Here is a 13,879-nt window from a genome sequence, read left to right on the forward strand (position 1 = left end):
CTGGGTATGGTTTTCAAAGGTGGGGTGGTGTTTTATGCCTCTTGCAGGAACAATTGTGTTCTCACTAACTGCATGAGTAATCCTAGTTTACTATGCAATCCCCATACTTTGCATTGCATGTTCAGTTGGTAGATCCATGGTATAATAAGTTTGGGTCTCCGTTTGCTATTGAGGTTCAGAGGACACTTAGCCTTTGCTGCAGAATTTGGGAAATATTGGTTGCCCTCATTATTACTACCCCAACTCTTCTTGCTAGGGCTACTGCTTCTCCTGTGATCCTTGTAAACTGTATATACAACACAACATGTTAATACTTTAGTGTGAAATGTTTCTGGTACCCTTGATATTCAGGTGGGAGTATGTAAAATGATTGTGATATGTTTTATGATATGGAAACAGCAATGATGTATGTTGATAATCACATAGACCTGCTAAAGAGCCAGTTAAAATGATGTGTCATGCTAATTGCCAGTACATCTGTGTTATCCCTCTTAAATATGATGGAAATATGATTGGTACCACTATCCAGTGACATATTTGAGGAACCTTGCCCTCAATAATTTAAGCTTAGGCATTATGCAGCTTTAGGGTCAGATATCTGGTATTGTGCACTCCACCACGCAGGCTTAGCTGTATCAGTTCTCCATTACCTGCAGGGATTCAGCTGGGGAAATAGCACTCTTTTTGCTATATCTTAGGCATTTTCCTGTTTATTGTTTTGGTATTTCTTTTTTCTTGCATTCTTCCTGAGATGTATGATGTGCTGATTTTCCAGGCTCAGGCTGATAGACACTTGCTCAATTTACAAAATGAAAAAGGGGGAAGTAGTGCAGACCCTGAGGTGCCAGGAGCTGCCAAGGTGTGAGCAAAAGCTCCACAACCACAGATTCCAACCTTCAGGGCTAAAAGTACTTCCCCTTTTGTAGGAGGGAGTGTTCCTTTCAGCTTCTGGGCCTGGAGGCTTACCTCTAGGTGTTTGTTGGACAAAGGTTGAAATAGAATGAGGAAAGATGCATATGGTCTGCACTTGTTGGCACAGTGAGTTCTTGAAAAATGTGATGCAAGCACTGGACAGATCTAGAAAGTGTCTATAGCTAAGGCTATTGCTGGAATAAAGAGAGATTCATCATTGGCCTTCTCTCAGTCTGTTCCCTTATCATCCCATTGCCCTTCCAGAGCACTGTTGGTTTTGTGCCTGTCCTGAAACAGTGGTAGAGTGCTTACCTAACCTGCATGAAGCCCAGGTTCAAATCCTCAGTACCACATACATAGAAAAAGCCAAATGTGGAATTGTGGCTCCAGGAGTAGGGTGCTAGTTTTGAGCAAAAGTTTAGGGACAGTGTCCAGGCACTGAGTTCAAGCCCCAGGGCTGGGACATAAAAGAAAAGAAATGCAAGCTGGGTGCTGGTACTTCATGTCTTCATGTATTCAAAAGGCTGAAACCTGAGGATTGCAGTCCAAAGTCAGCCTGGGCAGCAATGTCTGTGAGACACTTATCTCCAATAAAAACCAGAAAACCAGAACTGGTGCTTTAGCTCACAATGTAGAGCACTTGACTTGAGCTGAAGAGTTAAGGGATAGTTCCTAGGCTCACAGTTCAAGTGGCATGACCAAAAACCAAACCAAACAAAACAAAAAAACACAAAAGGATAAAAGAATAAAGAAAATCATCACAAATGTAGGCTTGAACAATGAAAACTATATTTCAGGGATGGGAAGGTGGTTCAGTGGTAGAGTGCTTGCCTTGCTTGCATGTGGCCCTGTGTTCGATTCTTCAGCACCACATAAGCAGAATAAGCAAGAAGTGGCACTGTAGCTTAAGTGGTAGAGCAGTAGCCTTGAACTGAAGAGCCCAGGAACAGTACCTAGGCCTAGATTTCAGGCCCCATGATTAACAAAAAAAAAAGAGGGCTGGGAAGGTGGTTCAGTGGTAGAGCACTTGCCTTGCATGCATGAGGTCCTAGGTTTGATTCCTCAGCACCACATAAACAAAAATAAAAAAGCTGGGAGTGGCGCTGTGGCTCAAGTGGTAGAGCGCCTGCCTTGAGCTGAAGAGCTGAGGGACAGAGCCCAAGTCCAGAGTTCAGGCCCCAGGACTGAACCCCCACCGCCGCAAAAAAAAAGAAAAAGAAAAGAAAACTACATTTCACAGGTACTCTTAGGAGCACCCCAGTTTTTACCTGACCCTTATTTCTTTGTGTCACAGGAATTAAGTTTTAGGGAGGATTTTTTTGGTTTGGTTGTGGGGCTTGAACTCTGGGCCTGAGCACTTGTCCCTCAGCTCTTCAGCTCAAGGCAAGTGCTCTATCACTTGAGCCACAGTGCCAGTTCCCAGGAATTTAGTTTTAAAGAATGAAATTATTTTTTCTTTATATTGTTACAGGTGCTTTTAAGTTGAAGTCTGTTCATTGAAATATGCTCTTTGATTCCCATTTTCATGAGGAAGAGTTCTGGTCCACAATAGAGACATGGAGAACCCATACACTGGAGAACTAAAATCATATGTGAAAGTTTCCAATCCAATCTTTCCCAATTATTTTTTATGGAAGGGATTACAAAAAATCACAGTAAACACCTAAGAGACAAGTGTAGGTTCTCTGATAAGAGAGAGGGAGACTGTTGCAGACCCTGGGGTGCCTGCCAGAAGCAGACATAATATGAACAAAGGCTTCAGGCCCATTGACTCTCACCCTCAGGACTGCAAGTCCTTGCCCTTTCTTGGTTTGAGGAAGTGTGTGTTCTAGCATTTTGGCCTGGGGCTTTAACTGACAGGAGGCTTGGGTGGAAAAGATGTATTGAAATAGAGTGAGGAAAGATGTGTGCTGTTTGCACTTTTGGGCACAGTGGGTCTAGGCCAATATTACACAAGCATTTGAAAAATACAGCAGAATTGTGCCATCAGCCATCTCTCTGTCCCCTAAATTATCATCCCATTGGCTCTCAGAGCCTTGCTTGTGCTCTGATGGGACTGCGGAGGGAGACAAAAGGTTTATTCCACAGTTTCATGGATAAGGTCTGAGAAGACAAGTTGAGGTCCCCTAGATATGTAGCCTAAAGCAACTGAGAGGAACTGTTAGGATCAGAGAAGAGGTAAGAATTCTAAAGAGATTTTCACAAGCGAAATGAAAAGACAAAAGCAGACTGGTTTGCAAGTGATTAAGCTTCACATCAACATAGCCTAGCCTAAACTTCACTCTTCTATCCCTCCTGCATTCATCCCTGACCCCCCTAACCACTATGTCTTTGAAGGGAAATGGAGGTGATGTGCCATGTTCATAAGAATCCCTGTGAGGAAACTTTTCACTAGCTACCTGAAGAAATTATTAAAGGAAATCCAAATAGACTACAGCAAATGTTCACAGACAGTGCCCAAGCTCTGAGTTCAAGCCATAGGACCAACAACGAAACAAAACATAAAATTCCTTAAATGAAATGCAAAATTCAGAAAAAAACTCATTTGATTTAATAGATAGAATTGGGGAGTTTCTGGAAAATTAATTGTTAGATTTTGTGAAATCCAAATCACCAGAAGTATTATGCTGCATATTTACCTAACAAGCTCACTATTTTATGCCAGTGTATGCATTACAGCAATGGGAAATGACCCAGGTGTAAGTTTAGTGGCTGTGAATACCTTTGTAAAGTAAGAGAGGATGTATTAAAAAATTTAAGACAAAACAGAGATATAATTTACATTCAGCAGAAGGCAGGCATTGAATAAACAGAAAGGTATAAGCCAACACAGTCTCATAACCTCAAGTTCATTATTAGAACTAAGAATCAAAAAGCCAATGCATCCAATTCTTCACATATATATCCATTTTCTGGGTGGTCTTATGTATTTCAAGAGGAAACACTGGTTTTCAAGAAGAAACTGAGCTTAACTCCCACAGCAGGGAGAGAAAAGTCCCACTGCACACAAGCCACTTGTTCCCAGGTAGGTAGCAGGGTGGCACCGAGCATTGTGGGAATTGTAGTCTCCATGGAGGATATTTTCTTTGAAAGTCCTGGTTTGTTTTTGTCTTTTGGTGGGTGGAGGTGGGGCAGAAGATGCTTTTGCGCAAGCGTCTCCCTGCTCACCATAGGCGTTTTAAGTCTGCATCTCCCAGATTCTTTTCTTTGCCTTGCTGCTGGAAGTGCCCTGAAGTACAGTTTGGCCTGAGGGAGCCAGGAGGCCGAGGCCCAGCTCTGTGCAGTGTAGCTTGGGAGCTGTAACTTGAAGGAATCTCAGGCTTTGGAACTGATGTCAGGTAGGAACTGTGTGATTGCTGCGGGAGTCTCCCCTCCATGGGTTTCTGTTTCTTTTTCTGTTTCTGTTTGTTTGGTGGGGCGTGAACTCTGGGCCTGCAAGCAGCACTCCTGAGCTCCTCAGCTCAGAGGGAGAGCTTTATACATGAGCCAAAGCTCCCGCTTTCCCCTCCACGTTTTTCTCCAGTCTGGGGTTGATAATTTGCTTGAGGTTCAGGAGTTTGTGCTGCCATTAGCCTCTGGGCCTTCAGATGCAAGAACCTGATTCCCAAATGTCTGAGAGCAAGCTAGGTAATTGTCCAGACTAGGAGAGCCCAAGAGCTGTGCATTTGTACTCCAAGACCAAGGGATTCCTCTATTAATGCATGTGACTTTATTTGCTTTGCCCAGGTGGAAGAGGAGTACAGGAAGAATTCTAGTGAAATTGTGAGGTGTGTGCCTGCCTGAGTCCTCTTACACTGCATGTGTATTTGTGGCTTCTGTGTTGTTTCTCTTAGAGATGTTTTAATCTATTTGGCTTGATTTTTTATTTTCCTGGCTTGAGTTGCCAAGCGTTTGTACACGATCCTGTTTCTAGAGACAGTTGTACATGGGATATTGGAGTAGTGAGTACTGGGCCTGTATATTTAGGAATGAAACCTAGCAATGTTTGAAGCAGAACACCCTATGAATAGGAATCTCCATCCTAAATGAACAGACCTTGTCAATTCTGGGAAGCCATATAGAGCAGAAGCAGAAAAGCACAGGAAGGGGAAGATGTTGCTAGCTTCCCTTGCCTCATGCAAAAATTGTTACCACTTCCCTGAGTACCAGATTCACCTGGTACTCTTTCCTACACCACTCTCAATCACTTTTTGCTGTTGCAACATTTAAACTAATTTCTTGGAGTTGTGATGTGCTGGATTGAGGAATAAACCAGAGCCTAGTTATCACAGGGTACCTGAGGCAGTGGTTTGGGATGGTTGGGCAAGTATATTGACTGAAAGTATTTATTTATGTACTAATCCCTAATCTTCTCGCTAATTTATGCAGCCTGTTTCCACTAAGACTTTTAGTTTGTAATCATTGAAACTTCTCTTAAATGTGCCATCTGTGGATTTGCTAAAGCTAGCTCTAATCAGTTGGTTGTGCGTGGTAGTTCAGAAAGTGTTGGTCAGGGACCTTTGGTCTGATAAGAAAAATCACAGAAGAAACCTTGAGGTAATATGTCTTCTCAAGGTTGTATGCTTTGTAGATGTTGCCTATCATCAGTTGTGTCACTCCTATATTGTGTATTTTATGTACATTTTTTTAGCCCTGTATCTCCAGTAGGATGGCCAAGGTTCTTCCCATGACTGTTTAGGAAAGTGACCAGTAGGAACTTCTCCAACCAGGGTTTACATCATCTTTACTCATGTTCCTGTGGCCAAAGCATGCTAAGTGTCAAATTACAAGTCATTGCATAGGTGTGCAATGGGTACAGTGAAATTTGCCATTTGACAATCATTATTGAAATAATATCACACCAGAAATATATTCTGTATATATTTTCCTCTATAACATTTGATAAAAACTACTGTGTTACATCAGACATGCATTCCATGGAGTTTAAATATGTACATCAATGAGGTAGCACATAAATTCCAATGGATTCCTAGGATACCTTTGCATTAAAAAAAAGCAGTTCATACATCCTGAAGTACATTCAGTAATAACTACTTTTAGTGGCAATGTGATATGTTTTTGCTTTCAATTCTTCACTTTTTGGGGGGGAAACTTTCATTTTTACAAATTTAGTGAGTACATAAACATGGAAATTAGTTGCTTTAATGATATCTATGTACAAGGAAATGGCCTGGATTTGTGTTTATAGGAGACATTAATGCTCTTCTTGAGACATTAAAGATTCTTCACTTATTAGAAAGCTTTATGCTTTTCCAGACCATGTATCATGTTTGCAAGAGGAAATTCTGGGGCAAAATACTCACAGATTCTTTTGTGAATATGTCATTTGCCTTATATCTCAGCCATGCTTCCAGAATCTTCTGTTCATTGTCAGCAGCAAGAAAGAATGAAAGGATCTCTGGTGAGTTTTTTATTTTTTATTTTTATTTCTCATTTGTTTTCCATTCCATTATATGAACCTAAAGATGTTCAAGAATTAAAAACAAGGAGCTGGGAAGGTAGCTCAGTGGTAGAGCGCTTGCCTTGCATGCATGAGAACCTGGGTTCGATTCCTTAGCCCCACATAAGCAAAAAGAAAAAAACTGGAAGTTGTGGCTCAAGTGGTAGAGCGCAGGCCTTGAGCTGAAGAGCTGAGGGACAGCGCCCAGGCCCAGAGATCAGGCCCCACGATTGAGCCCCCCACCCCCCCAAAAAAAAGAATTAAAAACAATACCAGCCACACAGATTCAGCCTCAGGAACATATTCTTAAATCAGATAAAGATGACTTGTAGATTTAGCAGATAAAGATTGCTTGTAGATTTAGCAGATTAAATGGTTATATTCTTTCTGAGTTGAAGGCAGATTTGCTTCAGAATGTCTATGTTTTGTGTTGTCATAAAATTGATTCACACTTGTTATGTGATGTAATGACACCAAGGAGGTTATTTCTCATGAAGGGTGAAGGATAGATTGCAACCAGATCACATCCTCATGAGTAACATTAAACTATCTCAATGAAACTTTCCTGGAATTGCTGAAATAGTCTGGTCACACACAACTTCATGTGTTCTTAAGGAATTATTAACCTATATGTCCTAAAATTAATCTCCATATCTACTTCTTGGGCTACTTCATGGTCTTGGTCTTACTTGAAACTCTATTTGTTGCTAAACTTTATGGTCTTTCTACAAAACCCTGATTGTTTTCTAAAGTATCCTCACAAGATTCCTTTCCACTATATTCTCCCTCAATTCTTGATTTTCTACTCACTAGTGTTGGTTATTTTTCTCTTCCTCACTCTTTGTATCTATCTTTGAACCATTTTTTTTTTACTTTTTTCATTCCATCTTTCCTCCATATGTGTCTCAGTTGTTTCTTTTCTTCAAATGATCTATCTGGGAGCTAGTTTTTCTTAGTGATCAGTTTTACTTTTCTGACATGGCTCTTATGATTAACATTTTTCTTACTCTCTAGGAAAATTGTTTCCTAGAGAGTTCTACAGGATTCCAGAACCAAAGACAATTAGAGAAACACAAAAACATAAACAGATAACTTAGGGGAAATTAGGGTTTTGAAGGCTCTCTGGCACTTGGTCCCTGGGTGCCAGCAAGCAAGAATATTTCCTTGAGTGCACATAGGGAAGATTACTATTGATAACATGTAAAAATGAAGTATCTATATTAATATTACAATCAGAGCCACAACAGGTTGTGAGGGAAACATATTTCCTTATTCTCCTGAGACAAAAGACTGGTGCCCAGAGAAAATGCAGACATGAAGTTCACCTTACCTAGCCCTCAAGATCAACAGCACCTCAGTTTCAGCTGCTGTCTTTCCAAAACTAAGGAAAAGGCCTGCACTCCAGTCTCTTAACCCTCTCCAGAATTCTCTTTTAAGCCTTCTGCAGCCAGCTCTCAGTGCTCTCAGTGCTGTCAGGCTGGAGTTCCAACCTCTCAATCCTTTTCCCCCTTCTGCTCAACTTCAGAGTTCCCTACAGAAAAGGACTTCCTTCTACCAATTGATACACTACAATAAAATCTGATTTCTCCTGCTTCTGTTATCTTTGGGCTAACTTCATCTGATGTGGTATTCAGTTTTGTTTTTCCTTCCCACTACTTTTGAATATTTTTATTCCCTGCCAGTATAAGATTTGAACTACTTTTGATAAAAAAAATAATACTGTGATGAGGTTTTCTCTATTAGAAATATCACTTGTTGCAAAATCCCACAGAAGTTTGTTCAGGAATTTATTTTGATCTCTGAGGAATTTCACTATCAACTAACAAAAGTGGAAATATATCCTTAGGGATCTATTGTTGAAATGACTCAGGAATATGTGCCACATTTGATCATTTGGTCATATTTATCATTTCTGTCACCTTGAGTGTTCCTTGACCCTGCATAAATTTGCCTCCACCTTCCATGAAGGCCTATTAAAATGAAAATCTAGTCAAGGAACATTTTATTCCCCTCCAACGTATATTTTGTATTGTAGAATGTAGGCAAACTTTACAAAAACTTCATGGTAGCAGTTCTTTTTTACATAGGAAGGAAATATCAGGGTATCTATGACCACATATCAATATTTAGTATTTAAACCAAACATGGTTAAACTAGGATATTTTTTTTCTTTTTTTTGTGTGTGGGGGTCCAGTCATGGGGTCTGAACTCTGGGCCTGGGAGCTGTCCCTCAGCTCTTCAGCTCAAGGCTAGCACTCTACCACTTGAGCCACATTGCCACTTCCGGCTTTTTTTTTTTTTTTTGCTTATGTGGTGCTGAGGAATTGAACCCAGGGCTTCATGCATGCAAGGCAAGCGCTCTCCCACTGAGCCACCTTCCCAGCCCAACCTAGGATATTTTTATGTGGGAATTAAATCAAATCTTATAAGGGCCCCAAAAATCATTAGCTTCTTTCTGAAGTACTGCTACTGATTTTTAACATTCATGAGGACACTGCTTTTCATAGATCTGGTCATGTTCTATGTTCTGTATTCCATGTGATATCCTGAATGTGTTCTGTTTGCTTATTATAGTACTTGTTAATAGAAGATCTAAATAGGATGTATGGTGATGTAGTACATGTAAATGCAGGAATAATATTTGTGTAATTCATTGTTACCCTGATATGTACTAAAATTTTTATCAAAAAATGATAATATAATTTTTAAGATACCTCCTTAGACATATTGTTGTCATGCCAGATTATTGTCTCCTTAGAATTTTTTTTGGGGGGGTCTGGTCCTGGGGCTGAACTCTGGGCTTTGGTGCTGTCCCTCAGCTCTTCAGCTCAAGGCTATTGCTCTACCACCTGTGCCATTGCACCACTTCTGGCTCTTTTCTTTTTGCTTATGTGGTGCTGAGGAGTAGAACCCAGGGCCTCATGCATGCAAGGCAAGTGCTCTACCACTGAGCCACCTTCCCAGCTGTCCATAGAATTTTTACCTTGTCTCTTTTGCTAGCAGCAGAAATGTGTTTGCATGCATTAGGGAAACTGTAAATTTTTATTGGTCTTGGGCTTCAATTCTGGGCCTGGGTGTTGTCAATCAGCTCTTCAGGTCAAGGTGAGTGCTCTACCACTTGAGTCACAGTGCTACTTTCAGTTTTCTGGTGGTTTATTGGAGATAAGTGTCTCATGGACTTTCCTGCCTGGACTGGCCTTGAACAATGATCCTCAGACCTTAGCCTCCTGCGTAGATTGGATTACACGCATAAGCCACCAGCGCCCTACAAATCTGTGTATTTTAATGACCAGGTTTATATATTGTCAAATATTTCTAATTTGCTATTTAATTCTCCCAGTGAATAGATAACACAGCAAGCTGCAAACATTTTATGTAAGACAAAAGCATACCTGCAGCATAATGAAATTCCAGATTGGAGTTCTTATAACCCAGGTCTGATTTCTTGATGGATATGTGCCATTACAGAATTTAATATCATTTGAGGATGTGGCTGTGGACTTCACCTGGAAGAAGTGGCAGGATCTGGATCCTGGTCAGAAGACCCTTCATAGAGATGTGATGCTGGAGATCTATAGCAACCTCATGTCCTTGGCTGAGCAAAGGTCATTTTTACTTGGAAGATCAAGTGCTTTTTATTTTACTAGATATTAGACTGTTTATGTTATTTAGGGATAAGATTCCAGTCCATGGGATGTGTCATTTCTTTCTAAGGGAAACTTCAACTTGATTATATGTAACTCAAGAGCTAATTTTATTCTCACTCTTTAAGAAAGCAAATCAGTAGTTGGACAAAAGTCCTAAACTATGTTCCACTAATAGTAGACTGATTTCCCAGACTTGGAATGATTATTATAGGTGGATCTACAGTCTAGATAGAATATACATTACTACTGATTATGATGTGGAAATCAGTAGTTGAAAGTGTGTATTTGTAAGCCAAACCCAATATAGAGTTTAGTGCCTCAAACTTCGAATTCTAGATACTCTGGAGGCTGAAATCTGAAGATTTTGGTTTGAAGCCAGCAACTGTAGAAAAATGACCATGAGGCTCTTATCTTCAATTAACCATCCAAATACTAGAAATGTAGCTAAGATTCAAACTAGTAGAATGCTAGCTTTGAGCAATAGAGTTGAGTTCATGCCAAACAATAGGCACAATAAACCAAAGCTTGGGAAACTCCACAATTGAGCTGTTAAGAATTGAGAAACCATGGTCTGGGAAGGTGGCTCAGTGGCAGAGTGCTTGCCTTGCATGATTAAGGTCCTGTGTTTGATTCCTCAGCATCACGTAAGCAGAAAAAAAAAAGCCAGAAGTGACGCTGTGGCTCAAGTGGTAGAGTGCTAGCCTTGAGCTGAAGATCTGAGGGACAGCACCCAGGCCCAGAGGTCATGCCCCATAACCAGACTCCCCCCCACAAAAAAAAATAACATTTGAGAAATAACATTTAGTAGCAACCTTGGAAACAGGATGTCTGCGACCTTACATTAATGATGACCCAGCCAGAGCAATAGTTCTCTACTATTTCTTAATCACAGGGCTCTGTGTTCCTAAACCTAAATTGATTGTCAAGCTGGAGCAAGGTGCAGAACCATGGATAAGAGAAGGCTCAGAAGAGAATTTCACATGTGAGTTAAAGCATCTTGAATGGTAATGATGGGTCCAGAGCCTAGTTGGTCTGTTTAACTTGAGCTGTACAGAGCAATAGTATTCCTAGTACCCCTGAGTCATGTATGGCAGAGAAGTAGGTGCTCCTTTGTCTCAAGGAATTGTCAATCCAGAATTCACATGGAGACAAACTGAATTAGGTGTGCTAGTGTAGTTATTGTTAGCAATTCTCTTGTCTTTAGAGAAGTCATTCTTAAAGAAAAAAACACAATGAGAAATGTAGAAAAGGCGATCTCATTTTCCTTTAAACTAGTATTATGCAGGTAGGAGGAAAATAGGAATATGCTAGGGCTGGTATCCTCTGATCGGGACAATTTCTTATCAGTGATGCTGGGCATAGAGTGAGATTCAGAATGGAAGCATTAAGAATACATAGATGAATAATTTCAGTAAATATTTCCTGGAGAAAAATAGGAAAATCTGAAAAACAGAAAACATTGTTTTCTATTGTAAAATGTCAGTACTACTTTCTTAATTACTACATTGTGTAGAAAAGTATATATTCTGCATAAAGCAATGCTTTGATATTTGAAAATCTAGTAACAGAAAGTGAGGAAATATCTTTACATTAAGGAATTTATGGATCTCATTTATGTTTCTGTCTATTTTTCTATTATTCATTTTAGATGTCCAAGAAATGGAGGATGTGATTAGCACCTGTCAGGAAAATCACAATGAATATCTCTCTGAAGTATCAGTCATGACTAGTAACCCAGGGGAGGAAAAAGTGAGACTTATAAGAAGTTTTCATTTGAGCTCAAAACCGAAGTCAGAACTGATTAAGAATAATTGGAACTCCTAAGGGATGAGGACAGAAAAGCTCACGGGGTGTCAGAACATGGATGCTTTCAGTGAACCTGGTAAGATATGTGCTGCATATAGACCTCATGTGTCTTCTGTAGTTGAAGAATATAAACAGTGTGAAAGGTCTTTCACCGAGAAGACACATCTTATTCTCCCTCAGAGAACACCAACAGAAGAGAATCCTTATGAATGTAACATGTGTGAAAAGATTTTCACCTGTAAGGCATATCTTACTGTCCACCATAGAATCCACACAGGAGATAAACCATATGAATGTAACATGTGTGGAAAGTCTTTCACCCAGAAGTGAAACCTTACTGTCCACCAGAGAACACACACAAGAGAGAAACCTTATGAATGTAACATGTGTGGAAAGTCTTTTTCTGGCAAGCCAGGCTTTACTGGCCACCAGAGAACACACATAGGAGATAAACCGAATGAGTGTAACATGTGTGGAAAGTCTTTCACCTGGAAGTCAAACTTCATTGTCCACCAGAGAACACATACAGGAGAGAAACCTTATGAATGTAACATGTGTGGAAAGTCTTTCTCCAAGAAGGTACAATTTACTGTCCACCAGAGAGCACACACAGGAGAGAAATTTTATGAATGTAACCTATGTGGAAATTCTTTCACCCAGAACATACACCTTTCTGTCCATCAGAAAAAACCCCACCAGAGAGAAATGTTATGTATGTAGCGGGCATGGAAATTCTTTCACCTGGTAGGCACACCTTAACATCCATCACAGAACATAAGGAGAGAAACCTTATGAATGCAACCAGAGTTCACAGCTAAATACACATAAGTTGATTCACACAAATGAAATAACTTAGGATTGTACCAAGTGGGGAAAGTCTTTCATCTGTAAGAAAATTGAAATTACAACACAGAACCCACACGGCATAGAAACCTTATGGTATAGCAGATGGTGAGTCCTCCAACTAGAAGACACAGCTCAGGGTTCATCACAAAACACACAGACACACACACATCCACTCACACAACAAGAGGAGAGAAATCATATGTAGGAAAAAGAAATGGAAAGGTTTTCAAGAAAAAGTCATAACTCAGTTTGCATCAGAGAACAGACACAAGTGAGAAAATATAAATGTAAAAAATGTGGATAGGGGCTGGGAAGGTGGCTCAGTGGTAGAGTGCGTGCCTTGCGTGCATGAGTCCTTGGGTTCAATCCTCAGCACCACATAAACAAAAGGAAAAAAGCTGGAAATGGCACTGTGGCTCAAGTGGTAGAGCGTTAGCCTTGAGCTAAATTGCTGGGTGACAGTGCCCAGGCCCAGAGTTCAGGCCCCACAACCGGACCCCTCCCCAAAAAATGTGGATAGTGCTTTACCAAGTAATCATGGATTCAGGTTCATAGGACACACACAGCAGAGTAATCTTAAAAATATTACAAATGTGGAAAGCCTTTGATATGAAAGGAATAGCTCAGTGTTTATCAGAGAACTGACTCACATAGGAGAAAAGAAAGTAGTGCACAGAACATTTTTGAAATGATTTTCAATCAGAATTGAATCCTCAGCATATGTAAGAGTATACACAGGAGAGAAATTATGAGTATAGAAAACATTTTGCCAGAAGTCCCATCTGTACAGGTATCAGAGACCTGGACACATGACAGAATCTCTGTAAATATAAACATGAGAGGAAGTCTTTCAACCAGAAGCCAACCTTCAGCAATTATTAAAACATTCACCCAGGAAAGAAGCCCAATGTAGGAAAATCTTTGTCAGAAAACCTCTGTAAGATGTGGAGGGGATGTGGACAGAAGGGAACCTTACTTCATTGTTGGTTAGAGTGTAAACTTGTTCAACTACTTTGGAAAGCAGTATGGAAGTTCCTCAAAAGACTTCACATAGAGCTCCCCTATGACCCAGCAATCCCACTTTTGGACATTTACCCAAATGTTTACAAACAAGATCACACTAACACTACCAGCACAACTCTGTTTATTGCAGCATTATTTACCATAGGTAAGATATGGAACTAACCCAGATGCCCCTCAGTAGATGAATGGATCAAGAAAATGTGGT

General features: G+C 40.2%; 2 pseudogenes; both read left to right on the forward strand.

Moving 5' to 3' along the window:
• The first annotated feature begins 11,859 nt into the window (after positions 1-11,859).
• LOC106001664 lies at positions 11,860-12,537 on the forward strand (annotated as a pseudogene).
• Positions 12,531-13,879, forward strand: part of LOC106001665 — a 48,506-nt pseudogene continuing 47,157 nt past the window's right edge.

The sequence above is a fragment of the Dipodomys ordii genome, unplaced genomic scaffold (assembly GCF_000151885.1).
Source record: "Dipodomys ordii isolate 6190 unplaced genomic scaffold, Dord_2.0 Scaffold354, whole genome shotgun sequence".
Classification (NCBI taxonomy): Eukaryota; Metazoa; Chordata; class Mammalia; order Rodentia; family Heteromyidae; genus Dipodomys; species Dipodomys ordii.